The sequence below is a fragment of the Lissotriton helveticus genome, chromosome 3_1 (genome assembly GCF_964261635.1).
Source record: "Lissotriton helveticus chromosome 3_1, aLisHel1.1, whole genome shotgun sequence".
In the NCBI taxonomy this organism is placed as follows: Eukaryota; Metazoa; Chordata; class Amphibia; order Caudata; family Salamandridae; genus Lissotriton; species Lissotriton helveticus.
In genome coordinates, this window is record NC_136061.1 from 284,104,365 (window position 1) to 284,128,888 (window position 24,524).

Consider the following 24,524-nt stretch of genomic DNA (forward strand, 5'->3'; position numbering starts at 1 on the left):
TGGCTTCAAATGGGCCCTTGACCCCCAGCCACATGGCCAGGCCCTACCTGGACCAGGCCTCAAAATGGCCCCCACCCACATGGCCAGACCCCAACAACACCCCAAAAAGTAAAAAAACACACAAAAATCAACACAATCCAATGCCATCCATGCCCTCAATGATGTTTAAATTCAAGAGGCCCTACACAAAGCATTGGTCCATGCACCACTCACTACCCCTGGGCATAATGGGTGAAAGCAGGGCAGGCTGGGTGCAGGCCTATGGCTCAAAGCACACTGCCTAGCTTCAAAATGGCCCCTTGTCCCCCAGCCACATGGCCAGGCCCTGCCTGGACCAGGCCTCGAAATGGCCCCCACCCACATGGCCAGGCCCCAACAACACCCCAAAAAGTCGAAAAACACAAACAAATCAACACAATCCAATGCCATCCATGCCCTCAATGATGTTTAAATTCAAAAGGCCCCACACAAAGCATTGGTCCATGCACCACTCACTACCCCTGGGCATAATGGGTGAAAGCAGGGCAGACTGGGTGCAGGCCTATGGCTCAAAGCACACTGCCTGGCTTTAAAATGGCCCCTTGTCCCCCAGCCACATGGCCAGGCCCTGCCTGGACCAGGCCTCAAATTGGCCCCCACCCACATGGCCTGGCCCCATCAACACCCCAAAAAGTCAGAAAACACACAAAAATCAACACAATCCAATGCCATCCATGCCCTCAATGATGTTTAAATTCAAGAGGCCCCACACAAAGCATTGGTCCATGCACCACTCACTACCCCTGGGCATAATGGGTGAAAGCAGGGCAGGCTGGGTGCAGGCCTGTGGCTCAAAGCACACTGCCTGGCTTCAAAATGGCCCCTCGTCCCCCAGCCACATGGCCAGGCCCTGCCTGGACCAGGCCTCAAAATGGCCACCACCCACATGGCCAGGCCCCAACAACACCCTACAAAGTCGAAAACACACAAAAATCACCACAATCCAATACCATCCATGCCCTCAATGATGTTTAAATTCAAGACACCCCACAGAAAGACTTGGTCCATGCACAACTCACTACCCCTGAACCTAATGGAAGAAAGCAAGGCAAACTGGGTGCAGGCCTGAGCACACTGCCTGGCTTCAAAATGGGCCCTTGACCCCCAGCCACATGGTCAGGCCCTGCCTGGACGAGGCCTCAAAATAGCCCCCACCCACATGGCCAGGCCCCAACAACACCCCAAAAAGTCAAAAAACGCACAAAAATCACCAAAATCCAATGCCATCCGTGCCCTCAATTATGTTTAAATTCAAGATACCCCACAGAAAGACTTGGTCCATGCACCACTCACTATCCCTGGGCCTACTGGCTAGTGAGGCTTTACAGGCACCCCAAAATTTTAAAAAAAATCAACATATAACAGTAAGCTTAAATTCCATGACATAAATGAGAATTAAGTAACAAAAAAATCACAGAAACAGTTGTATCATGCACCCATGACTAACCCTGGGACTACTGGATACTGTGGCTACCCACAATATATATATTTTTTTAAGTTGTGAAAAAAGTTTTAAAACTGTAGTTGTAGCAACTGCAATGCCCCAAACAAACAACACCAACTTACTTGTAAAATCTGAGGCGCTAGGGGGCGCACAGCGGGATGGCCGAATAAACCTCGGCTCCGCCGGACGACCGCACACAAAAGGATTGTATACCGGCATCTGTCTCACCGATCCACGAGACAAACACGAATAAACATGTCGGAATACTTTGTGCCCTTGATGAGCTGAACAGTGGACAACACGCAAGGGCAAATCGAGGAGAAACACACTTTTGCTGTTTGGTGCGGACATCCCCGTGATCCAAGATGGCGACAGATGCGATACCAATCACTTTTGTTTATCCTCCACAACACGCAGTAAGTGGATTATGATCATTACGCACATCGCGTTCGACTTCAGGGCTAAAGCAGTGTTCGATCGAGGCCAAGAGAACTGTGAGCGTATATCTCCTCATGTAAGCCCCTGCAACGTGAGTCGGGCAACTATTGACTGTGACTCCCCAAGGCAAGATGGCGGCGCCCACCGCGACTAATTGCTGCGCTCCTGAGAAATGAACATGAATGTCCTGGAACTCTGCGACTGATCGCTGCCCCGTTCCGGTGGACTAGTAGTGAGTCTGGTCGCATGCTTGCGCCCGGATCGGCGGCCGTGACATCTACAACCATCTAACAGCCAAAGGGGCAGTGGTGGCGCAAGTTGACGATCGTTGTGGGGTTGTGTGTGGCTCATATGGCGCACAACAGCACTCTGCAGCTATCCTCGCACTCAGCTCCCGGGGTCGCCTCAATGGCGCCGTGACATCTGAGGGGAAGGCAAGATCCATTGCGCGGACAGCACATGCGGGCCGTGGGCGAACTTGCACAACACACATCTCCATAGGGCAAGATGGCGGCGCCCGCCACGGTCTGTTTCTGCTCACCCGAGTGACATGTATGGAGGACACAGACATCCTAACACAACCCTCTGCCCGGACTCATAAGACATCCGACGCAGCACTGGCATTATCGAATAATGTACAGTCAGCAGTACAGATCGAAGTCACTCACCACTTTGCGTGTCAAAATGGCGCCAATACACGAACTGTGAGGCAATCTGTTAAAATTTGCTGACGCATGCTGCAGCTTGTTCTCTATCCCCAGGCGACAGGAGCTGTGCGCACTTCGGGCGAGCGTCACGAGCTCCACTGCACCGGTGTGCCGGGGAGTTACACACGACTGCCGTGACTGATACACCGATCCATGGAGTCCTGGTGTTGCCCCACACTCCCAACGTCACCGTAAACGAGGTGGTAATTGCTATCCACGCGGTGCTTCCGACGCCATACGGAATCATCGCCCAATGCCAGGGGCTACTGCTTGTGCCTACTGCAGACCACCGAATGTGCTCAAGACCATGTACTCATGCCAGCGGTGAGGCCCTGACGCACTGGTGCACCGCATCGCTCACCTCCGCCCTCTGCCACTGACCAGCAGCTGAGGTATACTGCCACACGCACACCTACGTGGCGGGTATAACGAATACCGGTGACTCGCCCTGGTTACTGACAGGGGATATTGCCCCCACACGTGGCAGGGGCCTTAAGCATAACGGCGTCCACCAGGTCTACAAGATCCTCATCGCGCCCATCTAAACCGCTACAGACCCAGTCAAAGATGATGGGTAAACCGGAGAAGCAACAACAGAAAATAAACTTTGAGACCAAAAAAACGCCTAAACGTACAGAGCAGATGGCTGAGGGAGAGGGACAGCCGGAATCAGCGCCTAGCTCCAACATGGAGAAGATACTTCAAGCTATACAGTCCAACCTCCAGGACATCAATGGTAAGCTTGACCATTTGACGTGCAGAATGGATGGCATGTCGGAAAAAATTGAAAAACATGGCGAGCGCCTAGACGAGGCCGAATCCAGAATATCAGTAGTGGAAGATGATGCCAGGGCAACCTCCACCAAATGTACGGGAATGGAACGAATACTTGAGGTAATCCGAGCTAAGGAAGAAGATTTGGAAGCGCGTTCTAGACGCAACAATGTTCGCATTACAGGTATTCCCGAATCGTCAAACACGGGCAAAATGGAACTGTTTGTGGAACAACTATGCTCCGAAATATTCGGCCCAGAGGCCCTATCTAACGTCTTCATTGTGGAAAGAGCCCACAGGTCTCTTGCACCACGGCCCCCCCCGGGTGCCACGCCAAGGCCCATAGTTGCTCGGATACTGAACTATCGGGACAGGGATACCATCCTCAGATTGGCACGTGAAAAGGGCCCCATCACACACCAGGGGAATAAGCTGGAGTTCTATCCTGATCACACCGTCGCAGTCCAGCAGGCCAGGAGAGAATTCACATCGGTGAAGGCCAAACTACGCGACCTACATGTGGAATATTCAATGCTGTACCCAGCGAGATTACGCGTCACATGGGAAGGGAAAGCGGTTATCCTGAACACGCCGAAAGCTGCACAGGAATTTGCTAAAAAGGCAGAGAAACAACTGAAAGCCAAGGCTAGAGACAACCAACAAGAACACTCGGATTAGACTTCACCAAGCCAGATGGTGGATGGCTGCTTAAACTGCCGGAGGGAATGTCCTACCTGCGGGGTAGTAGGAGGGAACAGACTTCAGCACGACTCCTGATGTGATCAGACACTATCCCCCGGGCTGGGTAGGGGTTGTTTTCAGGTGAGTCCATTACAGACCCGTAACATTGTCTGCTTCTGCACGGTCCCATGTTCACATTATCAATACTCTACCATGAGTCTTGGGCATTCAGAGTTAGTGGGACTGCCCAGAACACAACGCCATTCGTACTAACTTTGTGGTGCCTCTGGTGTAAGTGACCCTAAGATACGGGAGGCCGTGCATAAGGTATAACGTGTGCGTGTAAAGAGACAATGTTCTTTACCAGAACTGTTCCCTTCCCAATTCCGGCACTTGGTGGTGTTTACTGAGTTCACCTTTTGTTCTTCTACATAAGTCATCCACATGCTGCTGACATGTTGGCGTGTCTGACAGCGCCCATCTATGTCACTCTGGTGTATATGCGCGCCATATTGTATGTTATCAAGTTGGGCACTATGACTATACAATGTTGATCAGGTAGCGATCTATGTTGCATGGTAGCCATATGTATTACAGACATGGCCCACGTCTAATCGTAAGAGAGCTCTTTCAGTGCAGGGGGGCATGTCAATAGAGGGGATGGAAGGCCTACTGCTATGCTAGATCCACTATCTCTGATGTGACACTGCACTACACGAGGAGCCGAGTAGCACACACTCATGGAATATGTTATTGTCAATGTAGCAAATCTGCGCTTTGTTGAGACTACACATTGATGTTCGTATGGTTGTGTTTTTCTTAGTTTGCCTCCACAGACTCCAGATGTCCCGCTGGACGTAGTGTACACAGTGATCTTGTCATTCAGGCTAAAGAAGCCGGTAACTACACAGTCATAACACCTCTGCGTTACAAATGTATATTAGTGTCGTCCACATCCATTAAGTTGGATGCAAAGTTGTGCCCCGAGCGGACCTCCAAAAGGGTGTTCCCCACAAAGTTTTGTTCTAATGGGAGGAGCATTCACTCTTTCCGGGGTTAACATTGGTTATTTCAAGGGTAAACGGCTTCGGCATGGTTGGGTTGCTGAAGTGGGTGGGGGAGGGTAGGGGGGAAAGTTGTTATTGTTATGAGACCTACTAACGTGAGATTCACAGATAGATGGTATGTAGAAAGTCTAGGAGACACTGAAGATACATACCCACACACTTTTTTTTCTCAGCATACTTTGGCTCGGATATGTGATGCTGTAATGGCGAGTGTAGGATTACCTCTCTTATGCCTCAGATCAATGCCAGACCAGGTAAACAGCACATTAACCTTCTAACATGGAACGTTAGAGGATTCACGAAACCACAGAAAATACGTCAAATATTTGCATACTTGAATAGATGGGAGGTGGATATAGCACTGATACAGGAAACGCATATTGCACCTGGTTCCCATCAGACACTGGGGAAGAGGTGGGCGGAATCCTCATACTCAGCGCATTACTCTTCCTATTCCAGAGGGGTCATAACGTTGATGCGCAAGGGTACCAACTTCACACCACAACACGTTATACAAGACCCGGACGGTAGATACATCTTATTGTCTGGCTTGTTGAGAGGACAGAGAATCACATTACTGAACGTCTACGCCCCTAACACTGATGCACCCGAATTCATTCAGGAAATATGGGGGATACTACAGTCACATAGAGACACACACATATTGTGCGGGGGTGATTGGAATGTAGTGCTGGAGGGTGCCCTAGATAGATCCCCCAACTCCACGGAACCTCACAAACAAGCAAACTCAAAGCTCCATCACATGAAAGCTGATCTAGCCCTAACGGACCTTTGGTGACACAAGTTCCCCGGGATCCCGGGGGCGACGCACCTATCTGCCGCGCATAATAGTTGGTCGCGTCTGGATTTTTGGCTTGGGTCTGTTAACATGGCATTGTGGACGCAGGATATCCAGACACTTCCTAGGTCGCTATCGGATCACAACCCGGTTCTCATTAAACTCAATATACCGCATTACACTCCTCCCCCTTTTCAATGGAGGTTCAATTCTCGCGCCCTCACGGACGCTATTTATGCACGTACTATTCTCGAGGCGATCAAGGAATACTTCCAGATAAACGAGCCGGTGGTTGATGATCCGTGTCTACTCTGGGAAGCTTTTAAGGCAACACTCCGAGGGGTGTGCATGGGCACCACAGTGGGCATATTGCGTGACATCAGGCAACAGATACGTCGCTGTGAGACGCGGTTGAGAGAGTTGGAGACGAGTTATGAGACCACACAAAACGTTACTCTGCTAGCAGAATTACGCTCATTACAAACAGAGCATCAGAACTTCGTAGATGATGAGATAAAATACATGGACAAAAAGCACAAGGCCAGAGCCTTTGGTGAGGGAGGTAGACCAGGAGCTGTCCTAGCGGCTAAAATATGTGAGGGTAAAGGCTCAACACCCATCTTACAGATCAAAACTACCGAGAACGAGATTAAGACTCACTTTTCCGACATTCTAGACTGTTTTGTAGACACATATGGGTCACTATACAAGTCTCGTACCATTGCTCCTGCTGAAGAGATTTTAAAGTACTTAGACGACGTCGCAATAGCGTGGCTCTCTAACGGCCAGAGGGAATACCTAGCGGCTCCAATTTCGGTTGAGGAGATCACCGAGGTGATTAACACACTACCCAATAATAAGGCTCCTGGCCCGGATGGGTACACAAATGAATTTTTTAAACAATACGTAGAGATACTGGCCCCACATCTGGCGGCAATGTACGGCGCAGCCTTTGACCAAGAATTAATGCCCCCCACCCTTAGAGAAGCGATCATTATAGCATTGCTCAAACCCCACAAGGACCCAGATCTCTGTGACTCCTACAGACCGTTATCCCTAATTAACGTAGATTCCAAGATACTGGCCAAGATTCTAGCCATCAGACTCACACCTCTGATGAACAACTTAGTACTCCCGGATCAAGCGGGCTTTATACCCGCACGGTCCACTGCACACAACACGAGAACGTTGTTCGCTCTTTCACATTACTTACAACCATCCACCAAGGCAGTTGCGATAATGCTTGACGCCGCTAAGGCATTCGATTCCATCGAGTGGAGCTACTTAATAACTATCCTCCATCGGATGGGGTTCCCTAAACGATTTATTCAGTGGGTGACGGTACTCTACACCAAACCGTGCGCTAGAGTCCGTATAAATGGATACGTCTCAAATAGCTTCGAGATCGAACGTGGGACTAGACAGGGTTGCCCGCTGTCACCCCTATTATTCGCACTGGCCCTTGAACCGTTAGCATGCAGGATCAGGCAGAAATACACAACATCAGCACTGCGCTTTTCATCCAGACCACTACACATTTCACTATATGCTGATGATATGCTGGTCTATGTGCGTGAACCTGAAATTCACCTCAACCCACTCATGAGAGAGTATGTGAAGTTTGAGGGACACTCAGGTCTGTCCATAAACTGGTCCAAATCCTACATTATCCCGCTCACTGATCTGGCCACCCCCGTGATCTCGGAGTACCCACTACAGTGGCAAGAAGACCCGATACGCTATCTGGGGGTGATGTTCCACAGAGACCCTGAGGTTGTGATTAGACTGAATTACGGGACGACAATTTCTAAATTGAAGGATAAGGTGCGCAGATGGATTCAGCTGCCCCTGTCCTTGGCCGACCGCATTGCAATAGTCAAAATGAATATGTTACCCAAATTGCTATACCTGTTTAATAACGTTCCCATTGCCCCCCCAGCGGAAGTGTTCCGTAGGATTAAATCCCTTATGTTACAGCTAATTTGGGCCGGTAAACAGGCGCGTGTGGAGCTCCAGACCTTAACCCTCCCGTTTCTGAAAGGCGGCTTTGGTGTCCCAGATTTTCTTTTATATTATCTGTGCGCACAGGCGCAGTATGCTGCCTACTGGTACCATGAAATACCATATCTTACCCACACGGCGATAGAGGCGGATGACACAGCCCCAGTTCCTCTCACCTCTATTCTCACACACAGACGACCGCCACTGCACGCACAGGATATAAACCCGGTGGACACTACTGTCAAGGCGTGGCACAGATTGTGTCAGATCACACACAAAACGCCTCTATACGCTGCGGCGCTACCACTCTCACACCATAAGGCATTATCGGTTACATCCGAAAAGGTGGGGATGTCTTTATTGCAACAAGTGGGTGTGGTCCGCCTGGGTGATCTCTTCGTTGACCATAAATTCCTGGACGCCCATGACTTGACTTATATACAAAACAAATCCCAGCTGTTCCACTTTACTTATTATAGGCTAAAACGGGCTATGAAAGACCACTATCCTTCCTTCCCCGACGAACCGGAGAGTTTAGCTGCCCTACAAATGGTCATTACCTCTCCAGATACGTCACATCTAGTCTCACGATTATACACAGCCGCACAGGCTGAGCTACCATGTACCACTGAGAAAGCCATGGAGAGATGGAACGCAGGATTAGACCCCCCACTGTCAGTGCAAGAATGGCAACAGGCATGCTCCCTGATCAGTATTCTCACTTCTAATGGCAACCTTAGAATAATACATTACAAATTTCTTCACCAGGCATACTACACACCTGCACGCATGCTGAGATTTGGGCTGCAGGACAATGATAGATGCAAAAGATGTGGTGAGGAGGAAGCTGATTTTTTGCACTTGGCGTGGTTTTGTTCGGACATCCAGTTGTATTGGATTGAGATATTCCGCAAACTTTCTGTCATGTTAGAAGTTGAAATTGATTGCAATATAAGAGTGGGGTTGCTGGGCATCACCTCGCAATTTAGATCTACCAAACGCAAGTTCTGTATGATCTCATTACTGCTAGCCAAAAGACTAATAGCGCAATGCTGGAACGGTTCTCGGAAACCGACCGTCCAGAGATGGTTAAGAGACATGGCTGGTTGTAGAGACAAATTACTTACATACGAGGAAGATCTCCCCGCAACCTCTAGACCCAAAGATTTTTGGTGTTATCTTACAGATTACCTGAACACTATAATGTCAGATTCAGAGAATGAACCGGCAGACAACACGCAGCACGAGTGAAGTGAATGTATTGTTGGGTGCGGTCTTCGGGACTCCAGACACAATAACATACTTGTTCGAACTTTACATTTTTATTTTGGGATGTAACATCTGAAGTATACTGGTCTCTGTTTAACCCCTTCGATGCTGGTGACGGAACCGTTCCGTCATCAGTTACGGCTGAGCTGTGCTGATGACGGAACGGTTCCGTCACGACCGCGCCCTGTTCTGGAATGTCCAGCACAGGGCGCGGCTAACGCGCCGCACGGAAGCGGTTAAGGGTTTACATGTTTTTGTTTTCAGGTTACGATATCCATGCCCTCGACGTTTAAAATCAAGTCTCAAATTTATGTGCTACGCCGCCGGACCACCGGTTGTTGGCTGATGGGCTGTGTAATAACAATTTTCTTATCACATTATAATTACGCTAACAGCCGGCCTCAGGGTTGTAGGCTCATGGTAGTGTACAGTTGCTCCTTTTGTTTGACTTAATAAAGGTCTTGAAAAAAAAACAAAAAAAAAACTTACTTGTAAAATCTCAAGTCCAAAAGTGATCCAAAATCCAAAGTCCAAAAAGTCCTCAATTACAAATATCCAGCAGCAGCCACAAAAAGTAATCCTTCCAGCTCCAGATCCAAATCAAAAGTGACCAGGACATGGACAAAGCACTGGGAGGATCCTGCTGGACAGGAACAGGAAGTTGGAGACTCTGGGGCACTTCCTTCCTCCCCCCCACCCCGCCAAAAATGGACTCCTTACACCAAAAAGTGCAGCCAAATGTCAATATGAGGAGTTATTCTGATCAAAATCATCATTTTCAGAAGGTTTATGCTGCCTGCGGCAGACTCAGAATCACGGTAAGTCAACGCCGCGCGCGCGATATTGTATTTTTCAAACGCAACCAAGCAAAAAAATCCGCAGCTTGCGAATTTGCGGATTTTGGGGTAAATTCGCGCGATTCCCGGACCACGAATTTGCCAAAAATGCGCAAATTCCGTGAACGAAACGGATTTTACGCCCACGCTTACTATTATGTACTTCCCAAAGTGCATAAACCACAGAGGCCTCCGCCTGTGCGACCTATTATTTCAGGCATAGGCTGAGTCCTAGAACCTTTGTCCACCTTTGTGGATCATTTCCTGAGACCGTTGGTGAAGGAAATGCCTACTTACCTGCAGGACACAAAAGAGATGTTACGTCTGCTACCGCAGGTTGACTTTAACATGGAAACTGATGTTTTAGTTTCTTTTGATGTAGAGTCTCTCTACACGACTATTCCTCAGGATGAGACACTTGATGCCATCGCACTGTTATTGACTAAGAGAGTCTTGGATTCGATCACACCAGTGCAGTTCATTATGACCTGTGCCCAAATTGCAATGAAGGAGAGCTTTTTTAAGTTTGAAGGTACCATCTATTTACAAGTCTCCGGTACCAGCATGGGAAGCATTTTTGCTCCCGGTCTGGCAAATTTGTATGTGCATGGGTTTCAACAAGAACATGTGCTGTCGCAGACCAATCCTTTTCGGGACTCTATACATCTATGGAGGCGCTACATAGACGATGTCCTAGTGATCTGGCGGGGGGAGACAGAGTCTATTGGCCAATTTCTAACATGGCTCAACAGCAGAAATAACTTCCTGAAATTCACTGTGGAATATGATAGAAACAAGTTAGCCTTTTTGGACTTATTGATTTTGGCTACACCATCAGGCTTGGAGACAGAACTACATAGGAAACCGATGGCTAGGAATTCACTAATGTGTTATGATAGCCATCATCCAAAATCACTCCGTGATAATTGACCTTTTGGGCAATTTCTTCGGGTGCGGAGAAATTGTTCCATGAAGGAGAGATTTGAGAACCAAGCCTCTACACTGTCCTCTCAGCTACGTGCTAGAAAATGTCCTAAACGATTGGTGCGACGCTCACTAAAACGGTCATTCAACAACAACAAGGAGGCCCTGCTAGACCTGCCTGCACCCAAACCTGAACTAACCGGGCTCACATTTTACCCACATTTAGCACCATGTCGAACAGCATTCAAAAAAGTGTACGCAAACATTGGCGGATACTCAATATAGGCAATGAATGCATTCCACCTCCTCTATTTTCTTTTAAAAGAAGCACCAGCCTTCGAGATCAACTTGTCCATACAAGACCCAAAATTAAACCTGCCCCAGGAGCGGGAACCTTATGGAATCTCCCCGCAGTGCAGGGCAACTTTCCATGTGGGTCATGTGCAGCTTGCCCCCAGACACAATCAACCAAAACAGTTGACATAGGGACTAACAAACCATGGCTGCAAAAAAAGCTTACTAATTGTAACAGTGACAAACTCATTTACATTATCACCTGTCTTTGTGATTTAAAATATGTGGGCATGACCACTAGTAGGGTAAAATTGAGGATTCTCGAGCACAAAAGCAAGGTGAGATGTAAAAAACAGGCTACAAAATTGACAAGCCAGTTTCTTAAAATGCATCATCGCCCTGAAGACTTTAGATGGACTGTACTAGAACAACCATTCATTCCTGAACATATTGCAGACATCTCTAGGTTCTTACTAGTTAAAGAACAAAAATGTTTTTAGATTGCAGAGCGACAAGTCTCTTCTAAATGATGCAATACCTTGGGTAACACTGTGATAACTAACACGGTAGTGAATAAGGAACAGGAAGTTTGTGAAATATGGGTCCTGGTATGTAAGTACTGGTAAACATTGCAGCAGTTGTGATACATCAGGGAGAGTGACTTATTCAGGTACATATATCGTATATAATACACACATACATACGATGAGACATACATTTAGCATCAGCATCTCTAAAGACAAATGCAGGTCATAAATCCTACATTTGATCTGGTGTTTTTTATTCAATCTGGTGTTTTTGAATATAACATAAGAAAATTTGAAACTTTCAAGAGTCTCTCCTCATTAGCAGTTGATCGGGATATGTGGTCTCGATATTTAAAAATTCTTAACACCTGCTTAAGCGATAGATGTAATGGGTTGAGGTCTGTAAATAAGTCAGACATGGTTACTGTCAAGCTCAGTCTTTTCTCGTTTCCATCACCGCTTAGAAACACATAAGAAATGTATTGTCCTGGAAACTACAATTCCCATGATCCCTTATGGGCACGGAACACGTGGGGTTTTGGTTGTTGAAATCAAATAATTTTTTGTAGGTCCTTGTATCTGTAAACGAGACAATAGAAAATCAAACTCAATGTCTCTTTTGAATTCTAATTTAGTCACTGTTTGGAGACACACGATAACATTACCGTCCTCAAAACTACAATTCCCATGTTCCTTGATTGTAATGGAACACGTGGTTTGGCGGCTCAGTGAACACTGCATGATACGTAAACCCCCTTCACGTCGGTTGTTACCTCCCCAGACGGCTGTCTGTACCACCAAGAGGTACCGACGTTGGTACAAGCTGGACGTGGTTAAGTGGGTATTTCTCCTAAATATTTGTGGTTGCCAGCTTTCTTCATTTAAGAGGAACGAGTTGTTCGGTACGCTAACTATGACAGCTCGTAGTCGCACGAACACATGTAGATACCCACCCACACCCCTTGCAGAGAAATAAGCCAGCAGGACATGGGAAGAATATTAACGCAGATCTCAGTAGCCAAATCGTTGGTCAGCGACTGATTGCGAGTATATGGGAGTAACCGCTGAGTATGTTTTCATTAGCGGCGAACTAGTGCGAGACGCACCATTTAAATACAAGTCTCGGGCGGCTGGCACACTCTTCGCGTAGAACGAGTAGGATTAAACTGTTCACGCACAAACTACCAGCGAGTGGCACGCAATTTAGTATGAAGGCGTTCATGGCTGACTTTGAGTAATAAAACGGCAAATGCTAAACATGATACCACCAGCGTAAACGAGGCAGTAGACAATCAAAATCTATGTACCTTTTGCGCTGGCTGACTTTGAGTAATATATTGGCAAACGCTATACATGATACCACCAGCGTAAATGAGGCAGTAGACAATCAAACTCTATGTACCTTTTGCGCACAAGCCACCAGCGAGTGGCATGCAAATTAGTATGAAAACGTTATGATAGACGCTGGTTGACTTTGAGTAATATATTGGTAAAAGCTATACATGATACCACCAGCTTAGAATGAGAGCGATATGAATTTATTTGTCCACTCAAGCTAGAACATCGCTCATGCTGAGATATAGATCTGCCGTATTCCTGGTTTAGATTAAGGGATAAGCATGGACATTATTGGTCTAATACAGATGCTGTTTTTAACCAGATGTTTCATTTGTTTATACTCTCCAATTTCAAAATATGCTTTCCTTCTAAATATTCCATTAGCCAGTTAGACCTTTGTTCCGTTGTTAGCCTGTGCATACATTGTTCTCACTATGCTAAAACTTAATAGAGATTGAGAAGAAAGTAGGTATCACGTACAATTGTTGTTCTCTTCCGTCTTCTCACAGAGCGGTGCCTCCTTTTTCCTGAGCCGCGGCGGTGAGGTCTTATCCTTATATGGGTAAGCACACATTATGCTCAATGAAGTAATGGCACAATTAATTGATTTGACTGGCCATGACATTTAATATAATTTTTGTTGTGGATCCTTGAGTCCTTTAAAGAGGTCGTACCAATCCTTACATTTCAGATCATTGTATTTTACTCTCTTGCAGAAACTATCAACAGTCTGTCATTTACAGAGGAATTATTTTTGCACTCCTGAATACCGTTGAAGAGGTTGTATTTGTTCCAACCTTTTATACACTATATTTTGTTTTATACATACTTCACTTTCTTGCAGTAGCAACAATCTTGTGGTCCTGAAGAAGGCATAGGATAATATGTCCAATCTTGCTGAAACATGTTGACCCTTCACACCCAGACAGTCATTAGTTGCAAACTGTCGTTTGCACTAGTTTTTTTTCTCTCATTGGTCAATTTTAACTCACATTTTGCACTGCACTTAGTATTCCCACATGAATCTATTACTCACATCTGTAGGTCTATAAATAGCGTGTAGTATCGCTATAAACAGTATAGCAATATATATATTAAAAAAACATCCGCGAGCTCCCCATTCCTTTTGAAAGGGTCTCAGCCCTTAGTGCCACTAGTGTGACTCTAGGAAGAGACCCAGATGATGAAGCATGTCACCATTGGTGAGTGATGGGAATCCGTCCTAATATAGGATATTTCCTTCTATTATCTGCAAGGGCTGTATAGGGTATTGGTTATAGTTTTAAGGCCTAAATGTGTTTACATTTGCTTGTAAAGACCCGTGGATATTTTATTTGTGTATTGAGTTTGTGATTGGGGAGTATATCCATGCTAGGTCTCTAAATATTCCCTAGAACCCTTCATACATGTGAATGTTTTCTCTTCCAATTTTCCCTACTACCAGATGGCATGCCAGGAAGGGGCTACCAGCTAGGAAATTACCCAGCAACCAGTTGTGGAAAAGAAAGCGTAACTTTATCAAGGAAAATAATGAATTTATGATTTCTGAGGTAGCACTTCAAAACTTCCACTAGCTCTGCAAGTTGCTTTGCGGAGAGCAACTGTTGACAAAATGAATGCAGTGGCACCACACATAGAACTGTGAAGGAATATAAGAAAAGATGGCCTGATTACACTCACAGGACAAAGAAGAAGCTGGCAAAGACCCTGGGGGCTGTAATGGCTACTTGCTGGGGTTCAGACATCTATGAACTTGAAGGAGCAGGTAGTAGCAGTCATAGAACCTGAGATAGTTTGACCGCATTGAGGACACCTACTGCCAACCTTGAGGACATCAAATATAGCAGGGTAAGTCATGTCAATTATCAAACTTTGCATATTGTATATGTCTTTTTCATGATTTCATTGTTAACTAAACGTATTATTTACATTTTTATTTACACTATTTTATTGTATATTTTGTTAGGATTGGTATGCTAGGATTATTATTTCTCTATGTTGTGATGATAATGTCCAAAGAATGGTTTAAATTTGTGTCCCCCGCCCTGAGTGTCCAACTGCAAGTATCCAGAATCTTGATTTTTAATGTATGCCCCACAGTCATGCTAATTTATTGTATGTGTGAAGGACTAGGCCTGTTTCTTGACATGTGTGAAGTTCAGTGCCTGTTCTAGATCAGGCGGGGCATACACAATGTGTTCTCATTTAGGACAGTGGGCCACCATCCTTGTCAGGTATTAGTTTGTGGAGTGACTTTGGCAGTATACTGTATTTTTCTGTATCATTAATTTTGACCAGATAATTTGACCTATGTTATGGAAGGAAGAGCCTACTTGCTCACTCGTAAAATATTATGGTGCTCTGTGCTAACCTGGGTCCTAGTGCTTACATCCTATGCATGTGTGCTTGGGTGTATTTTTGTGATCTGCACAATAAATACATTGAAGGTACATGAGTAAAAGGCCTATGGGTTCCGTTTTGAAAACCTTTGGCCCGTTCATGTGCATAAGATAGAAGCCAGACAGTGGAAGTTTTTTGCACGTATTTGAGAGACTGGAGGATGGAAACATAGACCCCAAACTGGGAGAAGAGGAGACAGTGCAGCCCTTATGATCTTGATTAGGTCCTGTAGCTGTAGAGGGCTGCTAATTAGTCTTAATGAGAAAAGCCGTTCGGTAGATGGTGGTGATGAATTGTCACAAACAAAGGGTGGTGGGGTGGTGGGGGAGCGCTGGGTGGGACGGGTTAATAATAATAATTTTTAAAACTTACCTGACACCGCGGGCAGTCTCCCGCACTGCGTCGCTCCTGCTGGCCTCTTCCTGGATCCCAGCAGCTCCTGGGACAGACTCCCAGCCAATACCCATGCTGCAGAGCCAAACACAGATGAGCACTTAGGAAGTGCACAAGCACTCCTCCTCCACCCTCCCATGCCCCGCCCCTCCATGCACAAGCTTGCTCTGCACCAGGCAGTGGGGCAATGCTTCCTCCGCCATTGTGGAGAAGCCCTCACTGTGTGATAAGGGTGCTCGAGAAGACTTCATCTTTTTGTCTCTTTTCCTGATCACTGTCAATTGGGTTATGGATAGCTCATGAATGTTAAAATTATATTTATTTTATATTTTATAATTTAACCCATTTACTACATTTCACCTGAATATGTTTATGCAAGTGACAATATTAAATGCATTTAAACGTTTTGTCTGTCTAGTTGTCTAGTATAAAATATTAGCCACTATTTACATAGTTAATGAATCATAACAATTTGTATAAAAATACAAATGTCTGCTCAGCAAGGATGATGGCTTGTTCCTATCATTTGAAATTCAACCTGTGCTGAATACTTTGGTTTAAGATAATAAGCTAAAGGGTGGTCAGGACTAAGATTAATAAAGCTAGTTGCAAAAACAGTCACAGTCTGTCAAATGTGAACCTACTGACCCGTCAGCATTCCAAGCTGCAACTCAAAATATCCTCCATCAATCTCACTCATCCATGGTGTGTATCTCTTCATCTTTCTCGCTCTATATTTATGGTATTTTTATTATAATTGATCAAAATATATTTCGATAATATGTTACTCATCAGGATCTCACATGCCTCCCTTTATCTGCATAATGTGATGGGTTCTCAAAACAAGTCAATAGAAAAGTGAACACATGACAGAAACTGTTACTTCAACAAAACTTAAAGAATTAGTGGAAGGCAGGATCTTCTCTAAAGACAGAGCGGAAAACACCTTGGAGTAGGGATACAGATAGATAAACAAATGCAGAGTTCACTAATTTCTGAAATTCATGCTTCTTGCTGCCGAACCCCATGATGAGGCTACATTTACTACACAATACAAGAAATGTGGAAATGTACACCACCAGGTAAATTGGCTTCTAGGCTTCAGAAACACATACACCTTTGCAGACACACTTTTTAATATTCACTTCGGAAAACAATAGAAATTACATTGAAACTAGGTCATATAGAAAAAAGGCTTGTTAAGGTCTATACATGGACTGGCGTGTTCATAACCAAGCACTGGTTTAACGACCGTAGTATATAATTCTGCTTTCTCAGGAAGCACCAAATGATGAGGATAACAATTTTAATATTGTATGCTACAATGTCCTGTTGTGCTTTAGATTTGATACAATAAGACACACCTAAACCCTGCATTCCCGACAGAAGGAAATGCACTGCTGCACCTTTAAATAACACACGTAAAACAGCACTCCCAAAAGATGAGGCATTAGAACAAGACCCAGCACTCTCTTAAGGAGAGGCAAGAAAACAAATTCAGGTGCATTTAAAATAACACACACATGTTTATTAATTCAATATTTTAGAAAGGCAAAATATATTGGTTAATGCAGACTCCCAAATATCAAGTAACTTAGGCAAAAAACAGAATAACATGCAACATATATACATGTAGCAAGGAGCAAAGGAACTTATATACACAAAGTAAGTAACACCTCACCGAACGATCATGCAGATCCTTGACAAGTCAAGCTGGAGGAGCTCTTTGACAGCCCAGGAAGGAGGTTGATCGGGACTCAAATCCATATTCTTTTTGTGGCAGTATGTCTACTCCACAAATGAGCTCCTAGCTGGCAGCGAAAACTCCCCGCCTTTAATACCCTTTACTCAATGTGAGGAGAAGGATCTAGAAACCTCGCCCCCTTTCTTCTGTTATCAAAAACCGAGCTGGCCATACAGGTCTGTGTCAAGACAGAAACTGGCCAGGCCCCTGCATTGGACTCTGAGACAGAGCTGTACATTCCACTAATTCTGCTGGCAACAACAATCTCTGCCTCAAAAAGTACTAAGCACGCATCCCACACAACATGTTCCAGTTCACTCTGATCGGTGAGGAGCGAAAACAAGGGAAGAGCGAAAACATCCCCTCCCCACTTTGCAGCTACGTACTATCACAGAAAATGGAGTCTGTTACACAAGATGGAGTCAGCATAGAAAATTGAGTCAATTATGCCAAATGGAGCCACTGGTCAATATATCATTCTTAATCTCACTACATGTCCAAAACCAGACATTCGTAAGTTAATTTTCTTCAGCTTTCACCATAATCATATGTTTGTAATCAGGCCATCTCTTCCTCAAAAACAGGCCTGTTATGTTTCATAATCTCTTGAATTTGCCAATTTATTTCTCACATGAAAAAGCTCTCATGTCTGTTGTTTTTTTAAAATATATTTTCTTTTCTTGCAAGTAAATACCACTATATTATTTTGCTATTTAAAAAAATATGTACAATCATATTTTTACACAATAGTTTGATTACTTAGTTATAAAAAAAGTATAGAAAAGAACATATAGTTAAAAAAAAGTATTATGGGAATATCTCTGATTTAAATATATGTCTTAAATCGTTCAATTGAATGGAGTGCTCTGTCCTTTTTTGAGCTTCCTATGCACTATATGCCGAAGGAATTATTTAAAAAAAAAAATCAAAATGAAACACAAAGCACATTTTCAAAATTGTGCAGGTTGCTTAGTATCTGGATGCATGTTCAGAAAATGTATTGGTGTCAGTTATGAATATTAAGAATTAATATTGTGCAAGAGCAATCTGCAGGAATTATAATTGAGCTCTTCACAGCAAATACATTGAGATTGAATACATTACCAGGGATGCTGTTCAACAACATGTCCAGCTTGCTGCAGTAAAGATACATTTGCCTAGAATGTCCACCATGTTCAGCAGCCACCTTTTCTACAGGACTGTATTTTATTGAAAACTGTATTTCTTAGAGTTCTATACATATTTCATAGTTTTGCAGATAAATGATCAATGAATGGTCAATTTTTAAACTCCACCACACGATTCTGAATGATTACATTGCTTGATGAAGATTTTCAATTAGAATGCAGCATATGATGTACACTGAAAAAAATACCTCTGTTAATGAACGTGGACAAGTGAGGTGTTGCTTAAAGCTTTATGAGCACTATTTCCATGATCTGCATAGTGTCAAACATGTGTCACCCCATGTGACCTTGTACTGCATTGGCCTGTCTTACAATGAGGCAACAGAGTGGCTCCATCCTCCCTCTCAAAATGAATTGAATGCTAAAATGATGCATAAAACAATTCTTCACAGAACACGTCATGCACAAATAGATGGAACTAGTGATTGTTAAAAACAAATGCAGTATTATTATTTTGTTGAACAACTCCAGGACAAATTGCTGGTGTAAATATCTAATGAGTCTGAGAAGTGAGCATTGAAAATGTGCTCTGCATGGTACCTGCAGAGACTTCAGATTGGAATACACTGCCACTGCCTCAGAGCTACACAGATTGTAATTGTTAATGGACATCACAAATGCCATTGCCCTACTTTTCTAATTACTTGAAAATGAGTTGTCTTCGGAGGTAACTCCCAAAAATGAGAAATCTGTTTCAGATTCTGATCCATTATCTAAATCCTAAAATGCAGACTACGTATCTGATCCAGCCTCAAAGCTCACCCCTTCACCACAATTATGCGAATTAAGGTCAGGGCAACAGTCAGCCAATAAGATGGAATTTCAATTAATGTTTAAAATTGTATTTTCTCATAACCTCTCGGTTTGATACAATTCTAATGTCCTCATATAAATGAGTACTATGAATGCTGATAATATTGATATATGATAATTGATAACATTATATTTGAATGCCTATCTGTGCAAGTAAGAAGATAGAGTACAAAAATTAGGCAGACAGAAAACAAATGTCCCTCGTTTAGTATACAAAGGACTGTTAACATATCTGCAATCACCAATCAATTACCAAAACAATAATTATATTTAAAAAATCCTACACACTAAAGCAAACAAAAATGTTGTGGCCAATACCATTGTGAATTCCACATATTTGACTGTATTCTTATAGGTAATCTCAAAAGAAAAAAATATTTTTTGAGAGCCACTGCTGGAAAGGGAACACTCATCCATTTCCATCGAAACTCACATGTTTATACCCTCCTGGGTGTAGGGATAAAAACAGACTAACATTACCTATGCTTCAACATGCTTTGCCTGGTGGGTAATTAATGACATTGCGTCATATAGCAAGCTTACTTCATTGATCAATGTTACAGGAAAAGATGTGAAGCAGATCATCATGGTCAACCAAAATTAATTTTCTGAGTTGAAGGAAGCCAACAGTTCAAAGAACTAAGTTTTGCTTGGGGACCCTAGGAATGGTCTTGTATTGATATACTCCTCGAGATAGACACAAGATGGTGTTGTTACTATTTCTCCACAACAGAGTTGCATGTATGTAGGCTAATAACTATTATGTTATCTACTCTTTAAAAAGCAAGAAAGAAATATTTAAAATGTATGAGACATGATGCTATAGTTATTCAATTAAACAATGTCCACTAATGCGAATTCAGTTAAAAATAATAAAATATTTTATTATGCATGTTAATGTTTTACCTAATTTAAATGATGATCTGCATTTCAGCCTCATACATTTTCAAAAATAAAAATGTTTACATTCTTGCTCGATGGTATTTGAAATAAATTGGAATATTTTAAGAAGTCTTTGATGAGGCAAGCCACACTCTTGAATAACAGTGAATATTTTTGTAATAGAAAATATAATGGATCTTTTCAAATTAAAGTCATCATTTAAAAATATTCATATATTCATTATTTAGTTTTTAATTAAATATTTAAAATAATATACAATTATTTATTTTTGCAGATAATGTATTTTTAGACTTTATTTTTTTTACATATTTGTTTTCATGTAATTTAAATAGTTTTTTATAAAATGTAATTATTAAATGTTTTATTACACATCTTTAAAGTAAATGTAAGTTTAAAATCATTTAGGACCCGTAACATATTTTGAAATGTTAACAATTTTAATGCTTTATTTTATAGGCTATTTGTGTTGAGAAGCAATATATTTGTGTCACAAATTAACGCATCAGTGTTTTGCGTACAACAGCTTGGACAAATAAAACAGTACATTTCAAAACACCATTACGCCACCAAAAAACACACAAATGGATGGGTCACCATTTTCTTTGGTGCATTTAGTATTACATGCGAGTGGAGGTTTGTTGGCTTTGGCTGTTGATTTTGATGTGTTATCATGTGTTTGTGTATTGTGCTTGTAATTGTGTTTGTACTGTTTGCTATTGTTCCTAGTTGTTTAAATGTTGTTTAAATTGTTAGTTTGTCTACTTTCGCGAAGTGTTAGTTTGTATTAGTTTAACTTGTTCATAGTTTTTTGTGGGTGTTTGTGTTGATTGTTAGGATATAGGATGGGGTTAGGATGGCCGGGAGAAGAAGGGAAGGGTTGTGTCATGCAAATTTTGGTGCGATAAAAGTAGAAGCTTCATGTTGGTTATGCTTACATTATCTTCCAAACGCGTTAGGTTCAGGCGGAAGAGTAGGGCAGTGCTACTCCTTGGAAAAGCAACAGCATAAATGGGAGAGGGCCACCTGACATCTAAGTGAAGTTAGTAATTTAGAGAGGTCAGTCCAATAAAGGCAACATTGTTAAGCTGACGTGGTCCCTCAGATGGGTGATCTACACCATCACAGCACTGAAATAGCTGGGTAAGTTGATGAGTATTTTTTAAAATATATAAAAACAATTAAGTTAATTTCAAGCTGTCAAAAATATTTTTTAAATAAAAAATATAAACATTCAAATGTGTACCATGTTTCTTCTTTTATTTAAATATTTTACACACATTTTAAAGAATGTATTATTAATATAAAGCTATTTATCTCATATTTAGGCTTAAGATCAATTCTTTTCTTTTAACAAGGTAGAGCTCATCCTTCCAACGAGCAAGACATAGATTTATTCAAAGAGCCAGTCTGCATCTGTAAGATTAAAAAGATCATTAATTTACATTACATATTAGCTGTACGTATCAGAGCTCATTGATGGGCCTACTGGGACACAGACATGGCAGCTGGGATTGTGTGCTTCTAATGTTGTGTGCTATATCTCAATATGGCAGTGCAAAGCAGGCCATGTGAAACCCCTTCCTTAATTGACTGTCATTGCTAGAACAGCTGCATGCTTCTCAGGGAAGTAAAATGTTGGACAATGAATCTCAGCACTCAATGTTCAACCAGCGGCCTATTCAAATAAATGTATGAGCCAGTACTCTTTAAACGTTATTCATTTAATGAATAACATGGGAAGTATTAATAAAGTTTACAGGCACAATTCCATCGGTATAGGGCCACTGTGATTAAGATTTAAGCCCCCCTTACAAGAAGATAGTTTGACCTAACTATGTGTGTGGGTAGTATGACAGGTTTGAGGCACAGCGGCAAGCTACTTCTCTTGCATTCTGAGATTTTAGAGAATATTATTTTCCCAGAGACAATGTAGACAGTGCTAATGCTATCTTCACCGGATGTCAAGGTCTGATTCCTCAGGAACAGTTCTGCCAAAATGCCCACCTTCTGGCAGCACAGATTCTGTATATATATATATATATATATATATATATATATATATATATATATATATATATATATATATATATATATATATATATATATATATATATATATATATATATATATATATATATATATATATATATATATATATATATATATATATATATATATATATATATATATATATATATATATATATATATATATATATTCTTACAACAGTGTTCATTGTCCACAAAACTTATCCGGACACCTCAAAGTGCTTTTGCATAAGTGAATTTAATAGCAGGAAACAACGAGTTTCGCCATGAGGCTTGTTCACGTCTCATCGTCAAACAGTTACTTGCTTGTTTATATATGAAGTGACAATCACCAGTGAAAGGAACACATACCCAATGTGGCGACCATTTTGTAGTTTGCAACTTAAGTCATAATATACAGGCAGAGGATACTTTAAACCAACAATAACAAAATATTACTTCACATTTGTATGTTTTCCACATTTTAAACCAATGATTTTAAATTTAGGAAGGAGGTGTTGTTACTATTCGTTAGTCCGAATTTTCTCAACCAAAGCCATCATTATTTTGTAAAATACATTCCATGATAGAAATAAATAAATTTCATTCATTTCATAGACATTGAGCGATTTGTTAGCGCCCAAGTGGGTTTAAAGAGTTTCATTCCTATTCTCCCAATGTATTGCCGCCGCAAACAGTTCAATAAAGTTTTTTGTGAAAAAAATCAAAAAACTGACTTAACACTTCCTATGTTAACCAATTCCGCCCCAGTGGGCTTTCATATAACCCTTAGTGCTGCCCAAGTGGGCAAATGTTATGGTATCATTGATTCCATTTCGCTGTAAGTCAATCCTTAGTTCATAGTTGCCACGTATGATGATGTGCTCAACCCAACCTAAAATAGTTAAAAACATAAATTAAAAGCTAGGTCTGCAGAAATCAATACATACATATATTTACAGTTCATTCTATCAAATGCACAGCTAATTCTTCGCTAGAGTTCAAACCATTTGGAGACATACAGTCAAAATCAATAATATATCTCGATTCCAATTTGCGTAAGGTCAGCTTTCGATTGCCTCCCCTAACTCCCATCTCAACCTTAACAATCACTACCATCCTTAGGAGATCCTCATTTTGAAAGTGTGATTCAAAGAAATGTTGTGCTACTGGGTATTGTGGATTATTGTTTCTTATAGCACACACATGTTCCATCACTCTTTTCCTTGCACAGTGTATGGTGCTGCCCACATAAAATGTATAACATGGGCATATTAATACATACACACAGAACATGGTGTTACAGTTTAGCATTTTGCGTATTCCAAATCTCCTGTCAGAATCGGGGATGTTTAAAAATTCACAATCTACACTTCTTTTGCAAGCTTTACAATCTCTGCAACATTTAAAACCTGCCCTTTCTTTTCTAGCTGGTTTAGTAGTTACATGATTTTTACTCAGATCGTCTAAGCGATCTACTTTTTCTGAACGTGATCTGTGGGTTACTACTGATATGTTTTTTAAGATGCTCATCTGTTGCTAAAACATGCCAGTGTTTCTTAAAGATTCTCTTCATCTCATTAGCTTGTCCGGAGTAGGTAGTTATAAATCTAACTGTATCTTCTGTCTCATCAGTCTTATTGGGATGCAGTAGGTCGTTCCTGACAGCTACATTGGCACGAGCACATGCTTTTTCAATTGTGGAGTTTCTGTACCCTCGTTCTTTAAAACGTTGGCACATTACTTCCTTCTCCATTTGATAAGCTTTTTCCGTGCTGCAATTTCTCTTTGCCCGGAGTAGCTCCCCATAGGGGATGCTATATACTAGGTTCCTAGGGTGTGCACTGTTTGTTTTAAGGATACTATTACCAGATGTTTTTTTACGGAATAGTTCTGTAGTCAATGTACTATCCATTACT

General features: G+C 42.4%; 1 long non-coding RNA gene across 1 annotated transcript in view; it reads left to right on the forward strand.

The window, feature by feature from the left end:
* Positions 1-24,524, forward strand: part of LOC144824510 (uncharacterized) — a 213,393-nt gene that overhangs the window by 148,716 nt on the left and 40,153 nt on the right. Inside the window, exon 2 of the long non-coding RNA XR_013608990.1 lies at positions 14,583-14,986. This is a non-coding gene — a long non-coding RNA (uncharacterized LOC144824510). The remainder of the gene's footprint in view (positions 1-14,582; positions 14,987-24,524) is intronic.